This window comes from Ascaphus truei, unplaced genomic scaffold, assembly GCF_040206685.1.
Source record: "Ascaphus truei isolate aAscTru1 unplaced genomic scaffold, aAscTru1.hap1 HAP1_SCAFFOLD_515, whole genome shotgun sequence".
Classification (NCBI taxonomy): Eukaryota; Metazoa; Chordata; class Amphibia; order Anura; family Ascaphidae; genus Ascaphus; species Ascaphus truei.
In genome coordinates this window covers 129172-154448 of record NW_027456846.1, presented here as the reverse complement: position 1 = coordinate 154448, position 25277 = coordinate 129172, and the positions used below count along the sequence as shown (strand labels likewise).

General features: G+C 46.7%; 1 protein-coding gene across 1 annotated transcript in view; it reads left to right on the top strand.

Moving 5' to 3' along the window:
- Window positions 1-25277, top strand: part of NYX (nyctalopin) — a 40011-nt gene that overhangs the window by 1048 nt on the left and 13686 nt on the right. The gene's annotated exons all lie outside the window — the stretch shown is intronic.

Genomic DNA, 25277 nt, shown 5'->3' with positions numbered 1-25277 from the left:
ATTAATGAAAAACTCTCTTTGAATTATTTAGAAGAATCCCTTAGGTTTGGCGAGCAATTATGCTCTTTTTTTATCATCTACAATATGTCTGAATCACAATCAAAAAGTTTATTTAAATTGTCTTAATTCTCAATTAATATTACTGTACAATACACATGTAAAATAAATTATAGCATAACAGCTCAATATCAAAAATAAAATAAACCATTATTCCTTTTTGACAAAATTAAATCCTGTATCGAAAATATAGACGCCGACTAGTGGCTGTGAGACTAAAGCCCCCCCTCATAAATGTAAGCAGAATTGTTTTCCAATACACCAATGTATTCCCAGATCGTCTGATGGTGGAACGGTGTGAGGTGAATGGGAGCACATGGAACAGTGTGTGGTAAATGAGGGGCAGATGGGACAGTATGAGGTGAATGAGGGGCAGATGGGACATTATGGGGTGAATGAGGGGCAGATGGGAAAATGTAAGGTGAATGAGGGGTAGATGGAGCAGTATGAGGTGAATGCGGGGTAGATGGGACAAGTGGGAGGTAAATGAGGGGTAGATGGGACCGTGAGGTGAATGAGGGGTAGATGGGGCAGTGTGAGGTGAATGAGGAGTAGAAGGGGCAGTGCGTGGTGAATGGAGTGTAGATGGAACAGTGGGGTGAAAAATGGGTAGATGGGACAGTTAGAGATGAATGAGGTAGATGGGACAGTGGGAGTGGAATGAAGGGTAGATGGGGCAGTGGGAGGTGAATGAGTGTTATCTGGGGCAGTGAGAGGGGAATGAAGGTTAGATGGGACAATGTGAGGTGGCAGAGGTAGGTTGGGCAGTTCGAGGTGAATGAGGGATAGATGGGACAGTGGGAAGATATTGAGGGGTATATGGGACACTGGGAGGTGAATTAGGGGTAGATGGGACTGTGGGGGTGAATGAAGGTAGATGGGGCAGTGGAAGGTGAAAGAGGGGTAGATGGGAAAGTTGGAGGTGAATGAGGGGTAGATTGGGCAGTGGGAGGTGAAAGGGAGCACGTTGTACAGTGTGAAAAGAATGAGGGGTAGATGGGGCAGTGGGAGGTGAATGAGGGGTATATGGGACAGTGGGAGGTGAATGAATGGTAGATGGGGCAGGGAGAGGTTTATGGGAGCACATTGGACAGTGTGAAGAGAATGAGGGGTAGATGGGGCAGTATGAGATGAGTGATGGGTAGATCAGGGAGTGTTAGGTGAATGTAGGCTGATAGGGTAACAAGATTGAGGGTCAGATTGGGCTGCGTAAAGGGAATGAAGCAAATGTAAAATTGTGGAGAGAATTGGGGCAGAATGGAGGAGGAAGAATATTGTAGAGAATAAAGAGTAAAGTAATATATGTGAGTAAGCCCCAAAGCTCCCTGACTCACATCACAGGGTCAACATAGAACAAAATAAGAGACAGTGTGAAGCTACTGTAGTCTCATTTTTGTTTATAATATGCTTTTCTAGTTAGGAGACATAATTTTGCCTGGCTAGTGCCTGACTGAAATGTCAATGAATATTTCCAACCCTGCCTAAAAGCAATTGAGGTTTGTTTCCCATCTTATTTTTTTCGTATGCCACAGCACACCAATTAGAGCAGCAGTCCTGCAAGAAAACAAAAATTAAGTCATTTTTTTTGTAATTCCGACCTTTTTCTTGCTTTACATTTTTTCAGTTTTGCACAGTACCTGTTTATTTTTTTTATTTCATTGGCATCAGCTGTTACCAAGGCAATCTCTATTGTTTTAATGTGTGTGAATGGCATTATCCAGGGTAACCTACATGGGATATGCTAGAATGTCACTCTGCGCTGGTGCTGTCTTGGTGATAAAAAAGCCCTCTTTCTGCAGTCTGCCCAGGGACTCCACACCCCCTGAAAACGTGAGCTCCTAAGGGGAGCTCACAGAAAACATAAAACAAAGGCAGAATGGCGCACTGATTGGCAAAAAATTATTTAAAACCCGGGGGTCAATACATGACCTACGAAGAGTGACAGTTTTCCTGCTGCTTTACACGTGAGTATTCGGTCCGGACCCAAATGTTGTATTAGCAGTGGGATCTCTTGCCCCTCCACCTCCTTAGTAGTTGGTTTTAATGTTCTATTACGAATCTAGTGTATATTATGTTTCTTGCCATTTTTGCCAATCAGTGCGCCATTCTGCCTTTGTTTTATGTAACCTTGTCACGGTAGCTAATGATAGGTTTTAATATACACAAAATATCTGGGTTGAATTGAACACGACTTAGATATAATAAAGATAGTTTATTCCTTAGATAGGTGAACACACAAGATGATACAAATGACAGACAAAATATAGCACTTACTTAGGGGTTGGGTAATGAAGCAATCAGGTACAGGATTGGCAATTCATACAGCAATCAGGCATCAAGTAGTTGGTAAAATCGAAGACAATGGGTATAGGGTTTACACTGGTTTATATGGGAATCCAGCCCTATACATTCACAGAGGGTGTCAGGCATTGGACATCAATTACCTCCACCCAATGACCCATTGCCAGCTAACGTGGGAAGCATTGTTAGATCATGCACCCAGTTAGTTGGTACATGCGCACATCTGGCCCTTGGGGTCTCATTTCTTTAGCCCCACACAAAAGTCAGGGTGCCTACAAGTCTAACAGACTTGTATCTGGTCAGGAAATCCTTTGTCTGTAAGTGTGAATTACAGCACTTACAGACCACTCAAGCCCTGCGTTTCTCCGCCCTAATGTATATATATATATATATTAAAATAGTCCGTTCAACTGGGCCGAGCGGGCCCAAACTTACCAGACCCTCATGCCAGAGGGGACCCTCCATGGTGGCCAAGTTTCAACTCGCTGCGACCCACCGGACCGGAGATACACAATTACCGTTTAAAAGCACTTTTGGAACACAAGGCTTTTTTCTGCCATGCAAGTCAATGGCAGAAACCCAAACTTTGCAATTACCCTGACTCCGTTCTGTTGCCTTGAGAGGGTCGGTATTTGCCATGCAATCCTGCTGGAACTAGGACTACATGGTGGCTGAATCTCAGCCCTCTCGGTTGAACAGAACCGGAGTTATGGGTTCCAGGTTTCTGCTCCTTATACTTAGCCGTTTTTACTCGCGGCTTTTACCTCCGCCATTAGAGTCTATGGTGCGACCCTTATAACGAGCGCGACCCTTTACCATGGTCATTAAATCTCAGACCCAGTTGGGGTCAAGTGAGGGGATTCCTAGGGTCTAGGGGAAAAAAGAACTTTATTCCTGGGTGCCCTAGAACCTAAGTTTCCCACGCCAATTGAATTTGACCTTGCCCGGGGAGTGATCAAAGCTCTCTTGAAGACAATGTTTCCGCTCTTGCGGTATGCGGCTTGGATGGCTGCCAACCCGTTCCTGGAGGTCGGCTTCGAGGAATCCCCATTGAAATGAATGGCTCCATTGACTTACAATGGGGAACCGCCGCTCCTCCTCTCGGGCGCCATTCTACGATATCAGGCCCAAATCGCTGGAATCTCCATACGGTTAAATGGGGCTGTAATGGCGACTTATGGAGAGACTGCAAAATGGAGCCTGCAAAGGCGGGAAGAGGGACAAAGGGCCATAAACACCAAATTAACATTAACCCTTTCCCTCCCACCTGGATCCCAGTGTATGTGGTGGTTGCATACACTGCAAAGGTACAAACTAAAATAATTGTACCAATATACACATCTAGCAAATACAACAGTTTGCCATGAGGCAGGGGGAATACAAATACATTAATTCCCTCTAAATGTGGAAATAGGATAACCAAGGGACATACCTTTTGGTTATGAAGCAGGGGAACATATGTATTATACGTACATTTCGGGTTAACCCCTCACTTCCCAGACGGTGGAAGGGGGTGCCTAATGGGGGTGACCCCTTTATTACTCGCTTGGCACCCCTCCCCCGTCACAAACCTACATGGGAGTTACATTTCCAGCAACTTATATCTGAATGCAATTACAGAATTTTTAAATAGCTAACTGAAACAAAGGAGCTCGCAGTGGTCAAAAAAAAAAAAGAAATGTAATTTTTTAATGAACTATAGAGGGATTGCTGCTTTAAAAGTTTTGGGATTCTCCCCCAATGCACAAATATGATTGTTTACATCTATTCATGAACAAAAAGAAGAAATTTCCCTTTGGTAAAGGCAATTATGGCTACATATACAACGAAAAGACTGAAGTGTTGAACGTTAAACATTGAATGAGTGGCTCAGTGAGTAAAGACACTGACTGTAAACAACGACACTGAGTTTGAATTAGGGGAACTGTAAGAGACAGTGGCATTTATTCAGACCGTGACTTTAGGTGATACAGTTTAAGGCTATATATATATATATATATATATATATATATATATATATATATATATATATACACACACACACACACAAAGAAATAAACAGCATATCCTTTTGTAACGGCTAACTCACATCCCTAGTGACTATCTGCAGGGCTGGGAGGATAAGCCTCTTACCAACCTAAGACCCCAAAGTCCAAAAGCGAAACCTCAAAGCAGGTGGCCCTTCATGTCAGTCTCTGGGTTGGGATTTTTGTCTGTTGAGGAACAGACTCTGGCGGTTCCCAGGTTTGCTGCACCCTGGAATAGATGTCTGGTCCCTGGTGTCCTGATGTCAGCACACAATCCTTCTGTGTGCTCAAGACAAGGATCTCCTTTGGCAGTACAGTTGTGACTGTGCCCATGAGTCTCTCTCTTGCAGTTTCTAGCAGGAGGCTTTTCTAGCTGTATGATTATCCAGGTGGAGACTGGTTAATTGACTTTGGCTGCAATTAACCAGCTCCTTATGTGACGGTGAAGAGGTAACCAGACTTGCTAATAAAGGTTAAGCCCGTTTGGTTACCTCTGACCCATGTGTTGGGGTTCAGGAGTGTCAGCTCATGGACCCAACTATTGTCAAAGCATTACCTGTAATTTTGCAACAATAAATATTTTTTTGGTGTTTTTTACCTTTCCAGGGATGCCAACAAGCAGGGATTGTTGTGGTATGAGTTTCAAGGAGGGGGGGGGGGGTTGCGGGAAAGTGTTGTCAGATCATGTCTATCTAGTCATGGCCCAGAGTTGCTGGTTCCCCTAAAAATGTACCCAGGTCGGATTCCTGGATGCATGTAGACACATTGTCTCGATAATATCTCCCCATGAAAACGCTTGCGCGACTCACCACTAGAGGTCGTGCTTCAGCACAGCCCAAAAAGGTAAATGGTGCACAGGGATGTAAAGTATCCCTGTAACTATAAGGGGTCCCCAGGTTAGGGGGATACCCAGTTACTGTACAGGTAACCCAGAACCTGCTTAGAGGTTCTGGGGTACTCCAACCATTTATAAGGTTGTGAGGGGGCTTGTAAAGTCCAGTCCTAAGTCTATTTTAAAGTGTGTGGGGAATATGGCTAGTAAGAAATAAAGTGCCGTTTTGTTTATTCCATTCCCCATACGAGAAAATCTTAGGATATTTTTTTTTTTATAACTTGCATTTTATTGGGTGATACATTACAAACATAGTAACACAATCCATGGGCTACAGCGTATGCACCTTATAATGAATATGATCAAAAACTAATACGACGAACATGACAAACATGACAAACAGGACTGACAGGGGGACGTAACTTTGAGGTATCTGGGGGTGTGTAGGGGTGGGCGACCGGGCTGATGGATGGATGCATCTCTCTTTTCTTCATCTCCCATCGGCCTCCTATTGTTTGGGGATCTGTAAGTGCATGGCTCCGTTCCTTATGGTGTCCTTCTCTCTCTTATCTCTCATGCCCCCCCTGTTCGTACTATCTCTATGTTGTCGTGGACCCATCTGGTTACCGGAGAACGCATTTCAGACTATCATTGGAAAATTGTGGTGGCGTCCACCCCCGGGATGTCTGTCTGGGCCAACCAAGGCGACCAGACTTTTAGAAAATTAGGGCCGGAGTCGTTAACCAAACTCGTCAACTGCTCCATCCGGCACACAAGCCAAATTCTGTTCCTGATTTTGGGTATAATTGGTAAATCCGTTTGCTTCCACAATGCTGCGATCTCGCACCTGGTGGCGGTTGCCAAATGTGTTATCAATTTATGTGTTGCGTTCGACAGCCCCCGGACCCGCCTGCCCAGCAAGAACAGCCACGGGTCCAGGGGGATCTCCACGCCGATCATCTGTTGCAACCACTCTCTAATTTTCGCCCAAATCGGGGCCACCTTCGTGCACAACCACAGCATGTGACGCAAGTCAGCCCTTTCCCCGCACTGTTTCGGACATAGCGGGGAATAGCCTCTGACAAATTTAGACAATTTGATTGGGGTATGGTACCAACGCATCAGGACTTTGTATGCGTTCTCCTTTAACGTGGTACAGATAGAGCTTTTAGCTGCTGCCTGCAGGATCCTGTCCCAGTCTTCGTCCTCTAATGTCTCCCCTAGGTCCGTTTCCCACTGTCTCATATAGCTAAGTCTGGGTTCATCTCCTGTCTCGGGGCAGATCACTTCCCTGTACATTCTAGAAGTTAGTCCCCTTGTGTCCGTTCCTCTAGAACACAGCTGCTCAAAGTTTGTTCTGGCAGGCCAAATTGGGGTTTTATTATAAAATGCTCTGATATGGAGGTATCTAAAGAATTCTGCGTTTGGCATATTTTTTTTCCTCTTTGATGTGATCGAATGTTTTGATGTGTTTTCTACCCTCCAGATCTTTCAGTCGCAAATAACCTGACTGAATCCACCTTGAGAAATGAGAACTATTCAGGCCTGGAGCAAAGTTTGGGTTACCCAATATAGGAGTCATCAAGGAGTTTAGTGTTGTGAGAGAACATCTGAATTTGGTTGCCTCCCATATCCTCAAGGAGCTTGATATGGCCTGCAGCGGTATCCTAACCCTAGACCAGCTTTTTTTGGGTAACCAAATTAGATTCTGCAGCTCTACTGGTGCGCAGCATTCTTTTTCCAATGCCACCCATCTCCGAAGACCCGGATCTGAGTGCCACTGTATGATTTGGCTCAATTGGGCTGCTTGAAAAAGCCCTTCGCGAAACGCGCGCGTCGGCACTCAGTATACACGTGCACGCGCAGATCAGGACTGCCTCCTCATGACTCTCAGAGACCGCGAGTTAATGCGCTAGTCTGCGAGTGCGTTTCTATACAGGACAAAAGTGCCCCGACGGTCACTCTTAGCCTCCTGAAGGTGTTTATAGGGATAGTGTTCCGGCATCACAGTACTGAGGGAACGTACCTTCAGCATACTGCAGCTGCCCTGCAGTGTTGGGGTGCTGCATACCATCCGTGAGGTTCCTTCAGCTTCAATTAAAATCACTCTGTTTAGTGTGAGTCAACAGCTTGCCCCCCACCATCAGCGTCTCCCAGATTGGGATACTGACCCTTATGACCTTAGTCAGGATACTTACCTCTGACTCCTACCACGCTGGTATATATAGGTCCACACACCCCTCAAGTATAGCACGCAGAGGGTTAACCTTAGGTCATTCTGACACTGATAGGGGCACACACACTTCTCCATTGAGGAGCTTAGCTGATTGTACTATACTACCACTGATATACATAGTGTATTTGTTTTTTATGTCTATCAGTTAGGTCACGCTTACCATTAAGTACCTTATATATTATATCTCTGTGACCTGCAATCTCAGTACTTACCCGGACACACCTGGAATAATTACCTACCACACAAGTCCGCATCAGGAATACTGTGCGAACTCAGTACCAGTGGTTTATTAAAATCATCTGGCACACACTAATTATTTTGATCCAGACCCAAATGGTGTTCTTTATTTAGGATCAACCCACCCTTAGTACGTCGCTCGACCAATATTTTATAATTGTTGTTTAATAAAGATTATGTTTTTAAATCATTCACTCACCACCAGAGTGTGAACCTGAGTGCTATATTGGGTTCCTTCTCTCCTTCATATCCTGCAGAGACTAAGTCAGACGTGAGTACCAAGTTCTCTGAGAACGTAGCGGTCACGGTCTGTAGTTCCTGCCGAAAACAGTTCCAGGACTATTGGTACTACAGTAGGTCCCGGTCAGGAGTTTCTGCTGAATCTCGGTCCAGCAATGTAAAAAGGGGTTAGGCTGCACTCCACAAAATAGATAAATTAGACATACAGTTTACCGGTGCTGCTGGTTCAAGGAAGTAAATGCCAGGCAATTTCCAAAGTACACTGGCGACACACTTTATTCGAGCTCGGCTAGTCCCACGAATTCGGGTATACCCGGGTGTATTGAGGTTTGTGACTGTTTTCTGCCCGAGTGCATTGAGGTATTTTCCATGCAGGGATTGAAGCATTTTATTCCCGCTGGCTGCAATACTGCACAGTATATATATATATACTGCATTACAATTCATGAATTTATGCCATCTGGTAGACACGCGAAGCATTGCAGCCTATTAAATCCTAATCATTATCATTTAACAGATCAGCCGCCCGTCAGCCAGGCATGAACCCAGGCTGGGAAGGCAAACGCAACGGGGCTTGTCAGAGGTGAGGAGCGGCGCATTCCAGGTATCTGCCAGGTACATACTGGGTATTTGCTCGAATAAAGTGTGTCGGTGCAGGTATACTCAGGAAAGAAGGATCCAGCTCTCCACGGTTTTCTAAATAAAGTAAATTTATTGTGCCACAAAACGTTTCAACCAATAGGTCTTTCTCAAGTGACTAGGCATACTGTACACCAAATGAGGATATACCCAGTATCTATATCCTCAACCATAAACAAAACAACAGGTGAAAACAAGTAAAAAAACGGCTGGGGTGATTTTTGACTTATTTTTTACTTGTTTTCATCTGTTGTTTTGTTTATGGTTGAGGATATATATAATGGGTATATCCTCATTTGGTGTATGCCTAGTCACTTGAGAAAGACCTACTGCTGCGGCCAAGTTTATTCGAGCATTTGCCCGTTCTTGGCCGCAGCAGTAGCCTGGCGCGTGCCGGAGGGTGACGGCGCGCGCCGAAGCAGCGGAAGAGCGCCCTCCGATCGGGGCGCTCTCCCTCCCGCTGCCGGGTCCGCCGGGTCCCCCGGAACCCCCTGCCGCTGTCGGGGCGGGACGCGCGTGCAGGGGGCGCAGGCTCCCGAAGACGCGTGACCGCGCGTCGGTGACGCGCGGCACGCCGAGGGGCGGCCACTAGAAAGCCGGGAAATCTCCCGACTTGCGGATCTGGCCGCACTGCGATTAAGTGTGTCGCCAGTGTATTGGTCGAAACGTTGTGTGGCACAATAATTTTCCTTTATTTAGAAAACCGTGGAGCGCTGGATCCTTCTTTCCTGAATTTCGGTCCAAGACATCTGGAACAAGGTTCCGATCAAGGTAAACCCTTGCAAACGAGCGCTCTGCACCTAGGAAAGGCTAGATCTCAACCCACAGACCCCATTAAGTGTGTATATTTCTGTATTTTGTTGTATTTACGAGGTTTTATTCAAATAAACTTCATTTTATTTCACTGCCTTGTTTTGCCTATTGAATGATCCCTGAAATATAAATGTGTTAATTGACCTGGTCTACCGTGACACTGTACATTTAGAATAAGGGATTCAAGCTCTTCAAATATTGATCCAGAGTACATGTAAAGAGAAAAATGCAAAAAATACAGTGTAATAGGTTTAATATTTAAAATATATATAAAGTAAACATATTGCACTCACAAACATAAAATATGAACATGCCCAACAGAGGGGATGCTAGTCTATCCTGCAACCCAGCATTCTTAGGGCTCGCTCAGACAGACCGCTCCTTCAGCGTGCTTGCGTTCGTGCCTCTGCCGCGCGTTCCTGCAGCCCATCGATCTCTGCTCCAACTGCAGGAGTTGGGTCGCGGCGTTTGGGGGCGTAACGCACAAGTCACGGAGCTGGTTCGCCTTTATTGGCTGAACCAGCTCACATCACTCGACAGTAGTGTCACGGTAGCCCAGGGTTTTAATATACACCAAATCATCTGAGTTGTATTGAATACGACTGTGGTATAATAAAGAGATTTTATTCCTTAAAAGACAGGTGGAGACACAATGTTGGACAAATAACAAACGGAATATATACACTTACTTGGGAATGGGACAATGAAATAACCCAAATTCCAGCCTCTCAGCTATCACCGAACCAGAGATAATACATTTGTGTTTTATACATTTTTTAAACCTGGCGTCTTTTGTCTGCCATTGATGTCCATGGCCACGACCCTCGTGGCGGGCGCAACTCTTTCCTGCGGGCATTGCCAGTCGGACTCGGTTGGGGTCGAGTGAGGGGGTCCCCACGAGCTAGGGGCAGAAAGAATGTCATGGCTAGCTGCCCTAGAACCAAAGATACATATTTTAATATGTTTTGAACTTGACCGCGACCGAGTTACCACGGCAATTTAGCGATCAAGGCTCTTTTAATTGAAACAGTAGCGGTACTCGAATACTGCGGTTTGGCAGTCAGCCAACACGGTTATAATGTATCACCTCGTTCTTGTAAAGCGGACTCAAGGTATTTCCCATTGAAATGCATTACGCCATTCATTTCAATGGGGAAGCTCCGCTCATCCTCTCGGGCGCCATCTGCTGGTCTTCCTAGGTATAGGGTCAAAAACCTCGCAATCTCCATTGACTTCTATGGAGCTCCAATGGCGACCTATGGGACAGTGCCGGCAAATGGTGGGTGAAAAGGCGGGAAGGGGAACAAAGGGCTATAAGCATTCAACCAGTTAACCCTTTCCCTCCCGACCTGATCCCAGTGTATGTGTTTGGTGTAACCACTGTAAGTGCAGGGAAATACATTAAAACCAAAGGGGAATACATTTTGTACTGAGGCAGGGGAATACATACACATTTAACCATTATTACAGTTAACACCTCGCCTCCAACACGATGGTAGGGGTGGCCAGCTGGGGGATAACCCCTTTATTACCGGGCTAGCCACCCCCTCTTGTGACAAGTAGCACAACATTTCAATTTTGGTTGTGGCGGCAAAATGTTGCAGCGACAACGCTGCACTTTGCCGCCGGTGAAGTTTTCAGTTTGAAAACTCCCACCGAACAACCAGAAATTGACACGGACGTGTACGCGAACGTAAGCGCGCACACGTCGCAATGCAGCCTGACTGAGCGGGGCCTAAGTTCTCCTCCCATGCCACTTTCTCCTCCACAGTTAGCGTCTGCCTCACTGTGTATCTTGATCCCATGTGTCAATCCTCCCTAAGCGTTTGGCTGGATAGGCTTCTTCAGGGAGCATATTTTTTTTTTTCAACTTCAAATTTTTATTGGGTCATACAGCTTATACATTATATCACAGACCATTGTGTAACATCCTTATGCCCACTGGTATTTCTGCCCCGGCTCTCACTACCGTGGGTTGTCAGTGAACGCGCTGAAAACTGAACAGACAACAATTACTCACAGGACTCGACAAACCTGACTGACATAACCAAGACAGGACGACATCGGGAAGGTACGGAAAGGGTGGGGTGGGGGGAGGGAAGAGATGCTTCGGGTAGTTTCTGGGTCTGTATCTATCCGCATCAGTTATTGGTGTTCTCCAGGCGCCGCTTGAGTGGTCTCTCAGACGCTGAGCTTAGTAATGGGATGGGTCCTACCTGTCACCTATATTAGTCAGCGTATGTCATGCTCCATCACCAGAGAACGCATTTACTGTTATCATTGCAAAATTGTGCCAGTATCCACACCGGGGATGTCTGTGTGGGCAATCCACAATGCCCATACTTTTAAGAAGTTGCTGCCAGTGTCGTTGACCCAGCTCGTCAACTGTTCCATCTGGCAGACGTGCCAAATTCTATTTTGAATTCTGGGGATTATTGGTAAATCTTGCTGTTTCCATACCGCTGCGATCTCACACCTGGTGGCGGTTGCCAAATGTGCAACCAGTTTGTGTGCCGACTTTGGCAGTCCCTGGACTCATCTGCCCAAGAGGAACAGCCACGGGTCCAGGGGGATCTCCATGTTAAGAATCCTTTGCGTCCAACCTCTAATTTTCTCCCAAATCGGGACCACCTTAGGGCAGGACCACAGCATATGGAGTAGGTCAGCTACCTCCCCGCACGGCTTGGGGCAGAGCGGGGAGTATCCACCAACAAATTTAGATAGTTTTAATGGAGTGTGGTACCAGCGCATCAGGACCTTATATGCGTTCTCTTTTAATGTTGAGCATATGGAGCTTTTGGCTGCCGCTTGTAGGATGAGTGTCCAGTCTTCGTCCTCTAAAGTCTCCCCTAGATCCGTCTCCCATTTTGTCATGTAGTTCAGTCGGGGGTCTTCAGGTCCTTCTGGATAGACTACTTCCCTATACATTCTGGAGGTAAGTCCCCTTGTGTCCGTATCTCTTGAACACAGCTGCTCGAAATTGGTCCTTGCCGGTCGAATTGGGAATTTATTGTAGAATGCTCTGATCTGGAGGTAATGAAATAGTTCGGTATTTGGTATCCCTTTTTCTGATTTGATTTGTGTAAAGGTTTTAATAAATTTACTCCCCTCCAGATCTTTCAGTCGCTTATATCCCGACTGAGTCCAGACTATGAAATGGTGAGCACCGGTCATCCCTGGAGCGAAATCTGGATTATGCAGTAGCGGGGTCATTAAGGAATGTTTAGATGTCAAGTTATGTCTAAATTTGGCATTCCCCCACACCGCTAGAGAGTTCGCCATAGTCCGCAGCAGCATCCCTACTGTGTTACCACAACGTTTAGGCAGCCAGATTAGGTTGTGCAGCTCTATTGGAGCACAACAGTCTCTCTCCAGTGCCACCCAACGCCGCAATGACAGGTCGGAGTGCCACTGGATAATTTGGCATAATTGCGCTGCTTTATAGTACGCCAACAAGCAAGGTACCGCTAATCCTCCTCTAATCGTTGGCCGTGTTAGTATGCTTTTCGCGATTCGAGGGCTCTTGTTGTGCCATATACATTTCATGATTCTGGCCTGTAAGGCGAGGATGTCCGCCCGCACTAGGGGTATAGGGAGAGTCTGGAACAGGTAGAGCACCCGGGGGAAGGAGATTCGTCTTAATGCTATGAATTCGTCCAAACCAGGAAATGCAATATCCCGCCCAGACCCAGAGATCCTACCCTAGAGTCCGAAACAGTTTGGGGTAATTGGTTTTATATAGTGAATTATAGTCCTTTGTGATGTAAATACCCAAGTATTTGATTGAGGAGGCTTGCCACTTAAAGTTAAAATTTAGTTCGACCAACTTCTCCACCGGTTTTGGGAGGTTCAGGTTGAGGGCTTCAGATTTGGACTGGTTAATTTTAAACCCCGAAATTTGATTGAATCTTCCCAGGATCTCAAATACATTGGGCAGAGAGGTAAGAGGTCTCGACAGTGTCAGGATGACATCGTCGGCATAAAGCGCCACTTTGTGGGACTGGTCCCCTACATCTATCCCTGCTACATTGGGGTTTAGGCGGATGTGTGCCACCATGGGCCCTATACACAGGGCAAACAGCAACGGGGACAGGGGACACCCATGTCGCGTCCCACTACGAATCTGGAATTGGTCTGAGGGGTAGCCCTGGTGGTGCACCCTTGCTGTGGGGCCATGATATAAGGCTAGGATGGCCTCTAGAATGCGTCCTCCAAAACCAAAAGCTCTCAGTGCTGCTCTTAGGTCCAATCTATCCTATCAAAGGCTTTTTCTGCATCCAGACTTAATAACATAGACGGGATATTCTTTTTGTTGGCCAGATCAATCAAATCTATTATCCGTCTAGTGTTGTCTGCTGCTTGCCTTCCTCCAATAAACCCCACCTGATCCGGGTGGATTAACCTCGGTAGGACGATACCCACCCTGTTAGCTAGTAGTTTAGAGAAAATTTTAATATCAGAATTGATCAGGGAGATGGGCCGATAGCTCTTACAGTCTACCGGGTCCTTGCCTGGTTTGTGGATCAGCGAGATTGAGGCCTGGAGCATTTGGGATGGGAAGGAACCCCCTGCGAGAATTTCATTGAATAATTTCAGGAGATGTGGCGCTAGAATTTTAAGATATTTTTTGTAGTATAAATTTGAAAAGCCGTCCGGCCCGGGGGCTTTGGCAGGCTTGAGGGACTTTATTACCTCTGATATCTCCTCTATCGTGACATCCTCCTGAAGTGCCTCTCTCTCCACCCTGCCCAATCTAGGAAGTTGTGCCTCTTGTAAGAATTTCTCCAATTTTTCTCTATTTTTTTGTGAGTGGCTGACCTTATCTCCATCGTAGAGAATCTCGTAGTATTGTTTGAACTCCTCTACTATTCGTCTAGGATTGGAGGTGAGATCCCCCCCCCCCGTGTTCAAATTGCAGTGATACTATAATTTGGGAGCCTGTTACGTAATTTGTTGGCAAGTAAGGTATCTGGCTTGTTGACTTTGTCAAAAAACTTCCGCTTAGACCAGGCCAACTCCCTCTCGGCCCTGGAGGTTAGCAACAGATTCAGTTTAATTTTAGTGTCAGAGAGCTCCTTTAGGGTGCTTCCCTGTTTATTGGCTATATGAAGTGCGGAGAGATGTGCCACTCTCTCTTGTAATTCTTTTATCTGGGCCTCCTTTGTTCTCTTTGTACGTGCTGCTAAATTCATTAGGATCCCTCTCAGGGTTGCCTTATGGGCCTCCCAAAACCTTGAGTGTGATGACACACTCCCGGTGTTGAGCTCGAAATATTCCTTGATTCTATCTCCAATTTCCCGGTCTGATACTGTTTTTTTTTAAAGCAGCTCATTCAATTTCCAGTTCACCCCGGGCCTGTCCAATGCCCCCAGTGTGCACCTCAGCTCTATGGATGCGTGGTCTGACCATGAAATATCATGTATCCCAGAGTGTGAGACCACGGGGACCGCCTTATGGGATATCAGGAAGTAATCTATCCTACTGTATCTGTCATTGGGGTGTGAATAGAAGGTGTATGCTTTTGTCGTGGGATGTTGCTCCCTCCATATGTCTATCAGCTGGCAATCTCTTATTCCTTGGGTTAAGTTTAGTACGTCATGTTTCTGTGGTAGGTTAGAGCCCGTGCATCTGTCCATGTCTGGGTCCAAGGTTCTGTTAATGTCCCCTGCCAATATAACGCAACCACGTGCAATTGTATGTAGCTTGTCAAAGAATGCCGTGAAGAACTGTTTGTTCACACGCGGCATATATGGATACTAAGGTGACCTCTTGACTGTGTATCATCCCTATTACAATTACGTATCGCCCATCTGTGTCTCTGTGGGTCTCCGTCACCAACAGGGGTAGCCTGTTGTGGACCAAGATGGCCACTCCTCTTTTTTTAACTCCTGCTGACGCCATATAGACTGCTCTAAAGTGTTTGTCGAGGTATTTGAGGGGGTTGTGTTTGGAGAAGTGTGTTTCTTGGATAAGAACGATATTTGCCTTTTTGCGGATGTAATCCCGGAAAGCAATCCTACGTTTAATGGGGTTATTAAATCCCTTAACATTATGTGAGATAAGGATCAGTTCATTACTCATCTGGGCGGTGGTATGAACCCTCGTCTAATAGGAGTGTTGCTTTCATCTCAGCTGCCGATTCTTTCAGGTACCGATCTCCGGCTTCTCTTAAGACCCGTCGGCTCTCTTCTGGACGATGTTCCCGGGGGGCTGGGAGGAAACAAAAGGGAAGCCTGGGGGGGGGACACATGTACACATACAAATACAAATAGAGACAACATATAAAGTCCCCAGAGCCGTGGCCCCGCCAACTTGACTCCGGGTCCAACGCCTTTGGGAGCTGGGGGTCGCAGCAGGGAGCTAGCCAGACACTCCCCACCCTCCCTGCCTCCCCCCTCTTCCCAGAGGACTTTACTGGAGCTTCCCGGCTCCAGTCCCTGGCCCATGCAGGCCGCAGAGCAGGCTCGGCTCCAATAGCCCCCGCCCCGCTCTCAACTGTGCTAAACTAGTTAAACCTTCTTCTTTTTTTTTTTTTTTTTTTTAAAAGCCTCTTTCGTTTTGGCCCGTTGCCGACACCCCCCTCCGCCCCAATATCGGGGTTGTTGAACTTCGCCCCTGCTTCCCACTCCCTTCTCAAGCTAGCTGAAATGCCCCTCCGTGCGCTGGTGTTCTTCCCTAGCCTCTCCTGCCGCGTGCTTCGCCACTATCGAGCTGCCTGTCTCCTATTCCTCTCTAAATCCTCTCTAGTCTACGTTGCCCCTCTCTTTTCCTCATTTCCCTGCCCCTCCTCCTCCTCCGGTGTCTCCTCTTCCCTACTGAGCTCGCTTCTTACACTCCTGCTGTGTCTCCTTCTGTTCGCCTTCAGCTCCTACCTCCGCTTCCTCCTCTCCCTCTTTCCACATGCTCTTTCCCTTCCTTCTCGCTACCACTTAGTCTCCTTCTACTCATCTCCCTCCCCACCTCCGTTATGTCCCACTCTTTTACCCTCTGCTTATGTCACCTCCCCTTCTAATCTTCTTCCCTTCCCGAATTCTATTAACTTCCCCCAACCTCCTATCGTCATCCCTGTTGCCTTCCTTCCCTGCTTGTTGTTTTGTGCTTGCCCTTTCCACAGTCGCGTCTCCTTTTCATTCTACACTGGCGACACAGTTTATTACACTGCGGCCAGATCCGCAAGCCTTGCTAGTGGCCGCCCCTCGGCGTGCCGCGCGTCATAGACGCGCGGTCACGCGTCTTCGGGAGCGTGCGCCCCCTGCACGCGCGTCCAGGGGCTCCCCGAGGGAGCCCTGGTGTCCCGCGATCGCGGGACAGCGGCAGGGGGTTCCGGGGGACCCGGCGGACCCGGCAGCGGTAGGGAGAGCGCCCCGATCGGAGGGCGCTCTTCCGCTGCTTCGGCGCATGCCCGTCACTCTCGGGCGCGCGCCAGGCTACTGCTGCGGCACAGAATGGGCAAATGCTCGAATAAACTGTGCCGCAGCAGTACATGCGTGCCTGTGATCCTGCTACCGACCCTCACTGCAGTCGTCCACCTGTACCCCTTCATGTCTCACTTCCCCCTTCCGTTCTACCGCACCTCCTGCTAACTTTCCCAACCCGTCTAACTACGTCCTAGCACCCGCTCTTATCTTTTGTCCCCGCTGCCTTCTCCTCAGCCATCCGCTCGCATAGGCATTGTTTTATTGGCACTCCCCCCACACCCGGTGTCCAGCTATCTCTTTTCTGCACCCCCCGTCGGGTCTGGTGCTGCTTCAGGTTCCATTTACGGGCTCCGGCGACTGTGCATGCGTCATGTAGCTCCTTTTCCGGTTGCAGCTCCATGGCGTCGGTCGCCCGCTACGCTGCCCCATCCAAGATGGCCGCTGAGCCATTTCCGTCTCCTGTCCCTGGACATCCGGCGGCCGCCATTATTGGAGTTGTCTTCCCGCCAGGATGGATGCGTTCGCGCTCACCTCCCAGCTGGTGTGGGTTTCCGGCTTCTGCGTTCCAGCTGCCGCGTAGTTGCCACCATCTTTGGGCCTCGTGAACCGCATTCTCAGGTGAGTGTATCTCATCCCTACAGTCTCAAAACGAGGATCTCTTTTCCATAGGATCGTGGGTCGTGGGGCTCCTGCTGACTAGTTCCACCTATTTGGTGAACGGGTCTGAGGGTATATGCTTACCTCTCTCGAGCCCGAGCCCAGCGGGTGGGGGGGGCATTGTGCACAAGGCCGAACTTAAATAGGACAAACTGGTGAAAGTTTTTATAAGTGGGCTATCCTTCTTCTCAGCGGTTATCCTTCGGGGATCGTGGGGCCCGACCCACCATTGCCCAGCTTGGGCCCGGCACCTCTTCCGAGTCCTCACTTGCGGTCGGGGCTCCCCCAAGGCCCAGCCTCTTTAGGAAAGCCTCCCCCTCTCCTGGCTCCCTCAGATTTTCCGGTCTCCCGTTTCTGCTGACCACTAGACCAAAGGGAAAGGTCAAGCGGTAGCGTATGTTTTTCTCCTGGAGGATCTTGGTGATCGGGAGTAGTGATCTGCGTCTCATTAGGGTCATGGGGGACAAGTCCTGAAAAATCATCATGTGGGCGCCCTCGAATTCGACTGTAGGCATGCAGCGGGTCTTCCGCAGGATGGCCTCCCTGGTGCTATAATAGTGCATTCTCACTATTATGTCTCGCGATTGCTCCGTCTGCATAGGCCTGAATCGCAATGCTCTATGGCAGCGGTCCATCTCCAGTCGCTCCTTCGGTGTCTCAGGTAGGAGCTCCCCCAACCAATGAAGCACAAAGTTTTTACACTCTCCCGCTGCCTCAGGGACCCCCCTGATTCGGACATTGTTGCGCCGATCTCTATTTTCTGCGTCTTCCTGTTTATCTTTCAGTTCGTTTATTTGTGCCTGCAACTCTCCCGTTTTCTTTTCATTTCGCTTGGTTGCTTTTGTTGTGAGATCGAGTTGAGTTTCCACCTGTCCGGTTCGCTCCCCCAGCCTGCCCACTTCCCTCCCCAACTCTTTAATTTCTGCTTGTAGTAATGTCTTTAAATCGTTATACAGTATATACGATTGAAGTCACAGATCCTGACCGGGATAAACTCAGGGTTTTCATTTTCTTCCCGCTCTCCCTCCCGTTCCGAATCAGAGCCCTGTTTCGAAATCGGCGCCATTGCAGCATCCGCCGTGCTGCTTCTGGTGCTGCCGAAATATTGGGGGAGCCCCTTCGATTTCGGGGTTTTGGATAGTCTCTTCGACATCCTGATGTGAAGGGGAGTTATTGGTGTTGTTTTTCCGGTTTTTCAGCTGATTTTGAAGGTTTATTTTTAAAAGTGTCTATGAGCGGGGCACAGAGCACCTAGATCACACAGCCATACTCTCTGCCACCGCGCATGCGCCTCTCCAGGGAGCATATTTTGTACATACAGTATATTTTTCTCTTTTCCATTTTTTCCCCCTGTTTACATAGTTGCATCGTTGGATAGAATGTATTAAAATCAGTCTAAACATTGTGCAGTTTCTATTATTTACATTGATTTTATATTATATATTAGGTATGCATTGACTTTTCTCTTACATAGTTTAGAGGTCGTAGTTAAAAAAAATATTGATATGATTCATAGGGAGAGAAACAGCTGTCTCATTTAAATAGAAGCCTTCTGTTCAGCTTTTTTTTTTTTTTTGTACTCTTGTAGCTATATAATGATGTAATCCTGACTCTGTCTTCTCTCTGTCAGTCATTTCATTCTGTGAACAGATTGGGCATGGCTCAGTGGTAAGCAATTTAAGGTGATTATAAGACCTCAAGTGCATTGCTAAAATACCTCTGAGAAATATGGGTATTAACCTGTGGGTGTACCGAGGCTACTACCGAGGTGGAACAGATACTGTCCTTAAGTCTTGGAGAGAGACACCAGTAATAAGGTTATATAGATATAAGGCTATGTAAGCCTATATGGAAACATATCAGGGTTGTGGGATAGGATTTTATCCGGTAGAAGTACAGAGAGGTATCTCCTGGAGAGACACCTCAAGGTAAGTCACGGTCCGGTACCCGTCAGCCTCACCTCCACCCTGTGTCCTGCGACAGGAAAATCAACTAGTCTTTATTCACAGACTCCGTTTCAGTGCGATCAAACGCTGCGAAAACTGCAGCTGATATCTCTGCTGCTGGTGGTGTCAGCATGCTCCGTCCGGAAATGACGTCAAGTAGGAAGGAAATTGTAGACCGTGGTCACAGCAACTCCACCAGCCAACGCTTTGAAAAAAGTAAAAAACTTTATTGAAGCTTAACAGTGAGCATCAGTACCATACACTCTGACGCGTTTCGTCCAATGATGTTCCTGTAAGGGGCTTATCCCACCAAGTTGGGATCCCTTTCAGGTGGAGGCACTGTCACCAGACGAATCAGGTGCATCCCAGGCTCCCAACGGCAGAGGTTCAGGTCTCTCATGAGCCACAGGTAATGCACCACACGCACCGTAGCTGCCATATTTCCCATAGGGTGGGGGAAAGTGCGTTACCCTTGTATTAAAAGTTTTTTGATCCAGAGGAAGGAAAACAAAAACACTGAGTAGTTAAACTTCATCCAGGGTTGTCTCATAAGGGGAAATGTAAATCCTTCCTGCCTTCAAGTGCCCAGCTATGCGTGGAGCTGCAGCAAGATCGCAGTAAGTATCCCACAGTGTGTGACTGCAGAGCTGGCACAATAAACATGTATCTGTCTGACTCTTCATTATTACTTGTTTTGTAGTAGCTGGTAAGTCAGACTCTGACACAGGTAGAGGTAAGGTACACTCTATTTGGCCTACACGGGTAATATACAGCTGGTGCAGTATAAACAGTTTAGTTAGTGATATAAGGAGATACTAGGGTCCAGAGATGCCCTAGATGGATAATGTTTAATGATAGAGTAATAAATTAATAGTCAGGATCTGGAAAGACCTGAGATAGGCATGGCAGAAAAGAAAATACATATGTTATTATTCACACAGATGAAGGTGTATATTGTGGGCTTTAAGGAGCGCCCAACGTAGTAGCTATTACAGAAAAGGAGTGTACAGGCATCCCTCATTGATTGATTGTCCCAATCTCCTTTTCTCTGTCCTCGCGTGGGATGTTCAATCCCACAAAAAGAGACCGCCTTGAGATCACCATCATGACACAGATTCACATGTCTCGACAGTGGTTTATCAGCCTTATTCCTGATTGTGCTGATATGTTCCAGCACCCTTAGTTTGAGACATCTACCAGTTTTTCGTATACTTTCCCGCATATACACTGGCCCTGATATATGACCCCAGTACTCAGGCAGTTAATAAAGCTGCGTATTGGGTACCGCTTGGTGTCGTCCCAATTACCAAATTGTTTAGTGGTGGTCATATATTGACATGCCTTGCATCTCTGGCAGGTGTATGATCCGGTAGGTTTCCTTTTTATAATCGCTTCTGTTGAGGATCACCAGATTCCCTCCCTTATCTGAAGGTTTAATGACTATAGTTTCATTTGAGGCCAGATCTTTCAGTGCCTTTCTTTCCTGTATAGTCAGGTTGTCTGGTAATCTACCCAAGCTGAGATGTTCCAGATCCGTAGGCAACTTTAATCGTGTATGGCCTAAAGCACGAGCTATCCTGAGGAAACACTGGCATATCCTTAGAGCAGATGACCTACTAAAAGGGGTCACAAGAGACTATCCATCAATGACCAGCAGACGGGCAAAGAATTTGCGCGACCTACTGGTACATAGTCATTATGTGGAAGAGACACCCAGGACCTGGTTTCCTCCGAAACCTACCGGATCATACACCTGCCAGAGATGCAAGGCATGTCAATATATGACCACCACTAAACAATTTGGTAATTGGGACGACACCAAGCGGTACCCAATACGCAGCTTTATTAACTGCCTGAGTACTGGGGTCATATATCAGGGCAAGTGTATATGCGGGAAAGTATACGTTGGAAAAACTGGTAGATGTCTCAAACTAAGGGTGCTGGAACATATCAGCACAATCAGGAATAAGGCTGATAAACCACTGTCGAGACATCTGTGTCATGATGGTGATCTCAAGGCGGTCTCTTTTTGCGGGATTGAACATTCCACGTGAGGACAGAGAAAAGAATATTGGGACAGGGTCCTACTCCAAAAAGAGTCTAGATGGATCTACACACTTGGGACACTCTCTCCGAGAGGTCTCAATGAGGGATGCCTGTACACTCCTTTTCTGTAATAGCTACCACGTTGGGCGCTCCTCAAAGCCCACAAAATACACCTTCATCTGTGTGTATAATAACATATGTATTTTCTTTTCTGCCATGCCTATCTCAGGTCTTTCCAGATCCTGACTATGAATTTATTACTCTATCATTAAACATTATCCATCTAAGGCATCTCTGGACCCTAGTATCTCCTTATATCACTAACTAAACTGTTTATACTGCACCAGCTGTATATTACCCGTGTAGGCCAAATAGAGTGTACCTTACCTCTACCTGTGTCAGAGTCTGACTTACCAGCTACTACAAAACAAGTAATAATGAAGAGTCAGACAGATACATGTTTATTGTGCCAGCTCTGCAGTCACACACTGTGGGATACTTACTGCGATCTTGCTGCAGCTCCACGCATAGCTGGGCACTTCGAGGGTTAAGTCGTGACGTCACCAATCTGGAGGCCCCTATATATACCTGCTCACCTGCAGGGTACCCTTAGTAACTCTTATCATTTCGCCTTGAGAAAGCCTCTCGCGAAACGCGCGCGTCGGCTCTGTTCCCACACGTGCACGCGCAGGGCTGAAATTACTTCCGCATTCATGTTTCTGACCGCGAGTTGATGCGGTGTCCTGCCCGCGCTGTTACACAGGCTACTAGTGCCCCGATGGACATTTAGAGCCTCTCTCTACTGAATACTGTTAGGGCCAATGCTCCTTTCTCAGTACTAAGTGTAGTCTTGTTGGATATGCGCTGTGGTATATTGCTATTGAGCTACCATAATTAACTATCTATTACACACAGCCTCCGCCTCCTCATATGCAGTGTTAATCTATGTGCAAAGCTTACCAGACAAGGGTGCCCACCATCACACTTGAAGCACAGTGTTTACTATCACCATCTGTGACAGTGTCGCTGAGGTCACTGTAGGGTACTATATCCCTATACTGTGAACCTCAGGAGGTTACCTGTGGTCAGCTTCACATAGTACTGTGCGCACATTCATTACTATTGAGGAGGATTTTCCCTGACTGCACAGTGAGACCTACTGGTGCACAATATATTTGTTTCAGAGTACACCAGTCACTACAAGTCACAACACTACCAATTATGGTTTATGCATATACTGCCTAGTGTGACCTGTTGATACAGTACCCCATCGAGTATACCCTACCTATTCACCCTCACAGAGGTTTATATCAGGATTATTATTTAGTTTCCTGTGTGATATTTGATACATGACAGGAGACTTCTATTATATTGATCCCGAGCCCCATGGCTGTCAGTATTATGATCCTATGACCTCTAGTACGTCATTTTAACACCCATAATTTTATATATGTGTTGTATTAAATAAAGTTTATGTTTTAAATCACACACTTATCACCAGAGGGTGAACTTGAGTGCTACACTGGGTTCTTTTCTACCCTTTCTACCTATTCAGTGTATACCCAGAGCACCGTTCCCCGTTTATTTTCTATGAGGCAGCAGCAGGGGCTCCCCTATTACTTTAGTGTTTGAAAACAGTTTGTTTTGGGAAATCCAGTTTTCGAGTCTCAAAAGGTCAGACAGAAGTATGTGTTCAAGGTCGGAGAGGCTATGGCTGTGTGCATATAGGATTGTGTCATCTGCATACATGTGTATTGAAGCTTCCTTACAAGCTGTGGGAAGATCATTGATGAACACTGAGAAGAGTCGGGGCCCCAGAACAGAGCATTGCGGGACACCACAGGTGATATCAAGGGGGTTGGAGTTAGAGCCTGAGATGGACACATGTTGGGATCAACCTGATAGGTAGGACTGAAACCAGTTTAAAGCATGCTTCCCTATTGCAGAGCTCTGGAGTTTGTTAAGCAGGATAGCATGATCAACTGTGTCAAAAGCCTTTGCAAAATCTAGGAAAATTGCACCAGTGAGTTGTCCCCGTTCCATTCCACACTGGATTTCTTTGCAAACTTTTAGCAGGGTAGTTACGGTGGAATGTTTGGGGCGAAAGCCAAATTGGAATTGGCTATGGAAATTTGACTTGGTATAGTAATCGCTTAATTGGGAGTGGACACATTTTTCCATGACTTTGGATAGGATTGGGAGAAGGAAGATTGGCCTGTAGTTTGAGACAGTGTTTTTGTCCCCACTTTTGAAGATTGGGAAAACTCTGGCAGTTTTCCAGGTCTTCGGGATATGGCCTGCAGACAGGATAGAGTTGACTATGGAAGCAATTGGTTTGGCAATGGCTGGGGCACCAGGTTTTAGGAACTTAGATTGTAGTAAGTCAGATTCACATTGGCTGCTTAGTTTTAATTTGAGGAGCGCTTGTTTAATCTCCTCTTCGGATACTGGGCCAAATTAAAAATTGTGGGCAGTGTTGGGAGGGGGTGGGGCTATAGGGGTACTCCCAGGATGAGATTCAGGTTTGTGGTTTGGGTTGCGTTTCACTAATAAGTTAGTAGCACACCCCACAAAGAAATCATTGAACGCATTTGCAATGTCAGTGAGGTTTGTCAGAGTAATATCCCCCTTGGTGATATTACTTGGTTGTTGATGGTTAGAAGGTTGGAATATATTGTTGATAACCTTCCAGAAGTTAGCTGGGTTTGATGTATTCTGGAGGAGATTGTCAGAGTAATATTGTGCTTTTGCATGCCTTGTTTGCCTTGTGCACATAATCCGCAGGCATCTGTAGTGATTGAGATCCTTGGTAGTGCCAGTTACTTTGTAGCTTTTCCACAATGCATCCCTGAATTGGTAGAGTGCTATAAGGTCAGTTGTAACCCATGGAAGGTGGGCCCCCGTACCCTTATTCTGCGTAGTGGTGCATGAATATCACAGAGTTTTAAGAACTCGGATTGGAAATAGTCGAGCGCAGAATCAGGGTCGGGAATTAAATCGATTCTGTGCCAAGGGCAGTTGGTAAGGTCAGCCAGAAACTGTTGTGGGTTAAAGTTTCTAAATGTTCTAGTGAGGAGAACTTTAGGGCTTGAATGGGGCAGTTTAATTTTCCTTACACAGTACACTATTGGATGGTCACTGAAAATGTCAGGAAGGATGCCAGAGGATTGGATTCTGCTGGGATTTGAGGAGAGAATCCAGTCTAGCAAGGAATGGTTGTGCGATTTCAGATTTGTCCGTGTGGGTTGGGAAATGAGTTGCGATAGGTTAAGTGACTTGAGTTGTATCTGGATTTTGTGGTTTTTAGGGTCAAGCCAATTGAAGTTGAAATCCCCATGAACTAGCAGCTCACTCTTCTCATTCAGAGAGAAAATGTAGCCAAGAGACTGTCAGTATCAGTCAGGGATTGTAGAGGGGCTTTAGGTGGGCGGTAGATGTCAGCAAGCAAGTTGGGCTCAGAAAATGGGAGGCAGATTCTGCCAACCAGGATTTCAAAAGAGGGTGGACTTGGGGGGCAATTTAGCAGTGTAAATTGTAAGGAGTCTGCAATATAAAATAACATCCCCCCTCCTCTCTTTGACCTATCTCTCCAAGAAATGGAGTATCCCTGAATGGCAATATTTGCATCGGGAGTTTTAGGGGTTAGCCATGTTTCTGTGAGAACGGTGGCTTTGGGTTTATGCATAAGGCACCATGCTCTTAGTTCATCCAGTTTGGGCAGCAGGCTCCGGATATTTATATGGGCGACAGATAGCCCTTTTTGGAATTTGAAGGGGGTATTCTCAGGGGTATGGGACAGAGTTGAAATGGGTTAGGTTAGGTTCAATA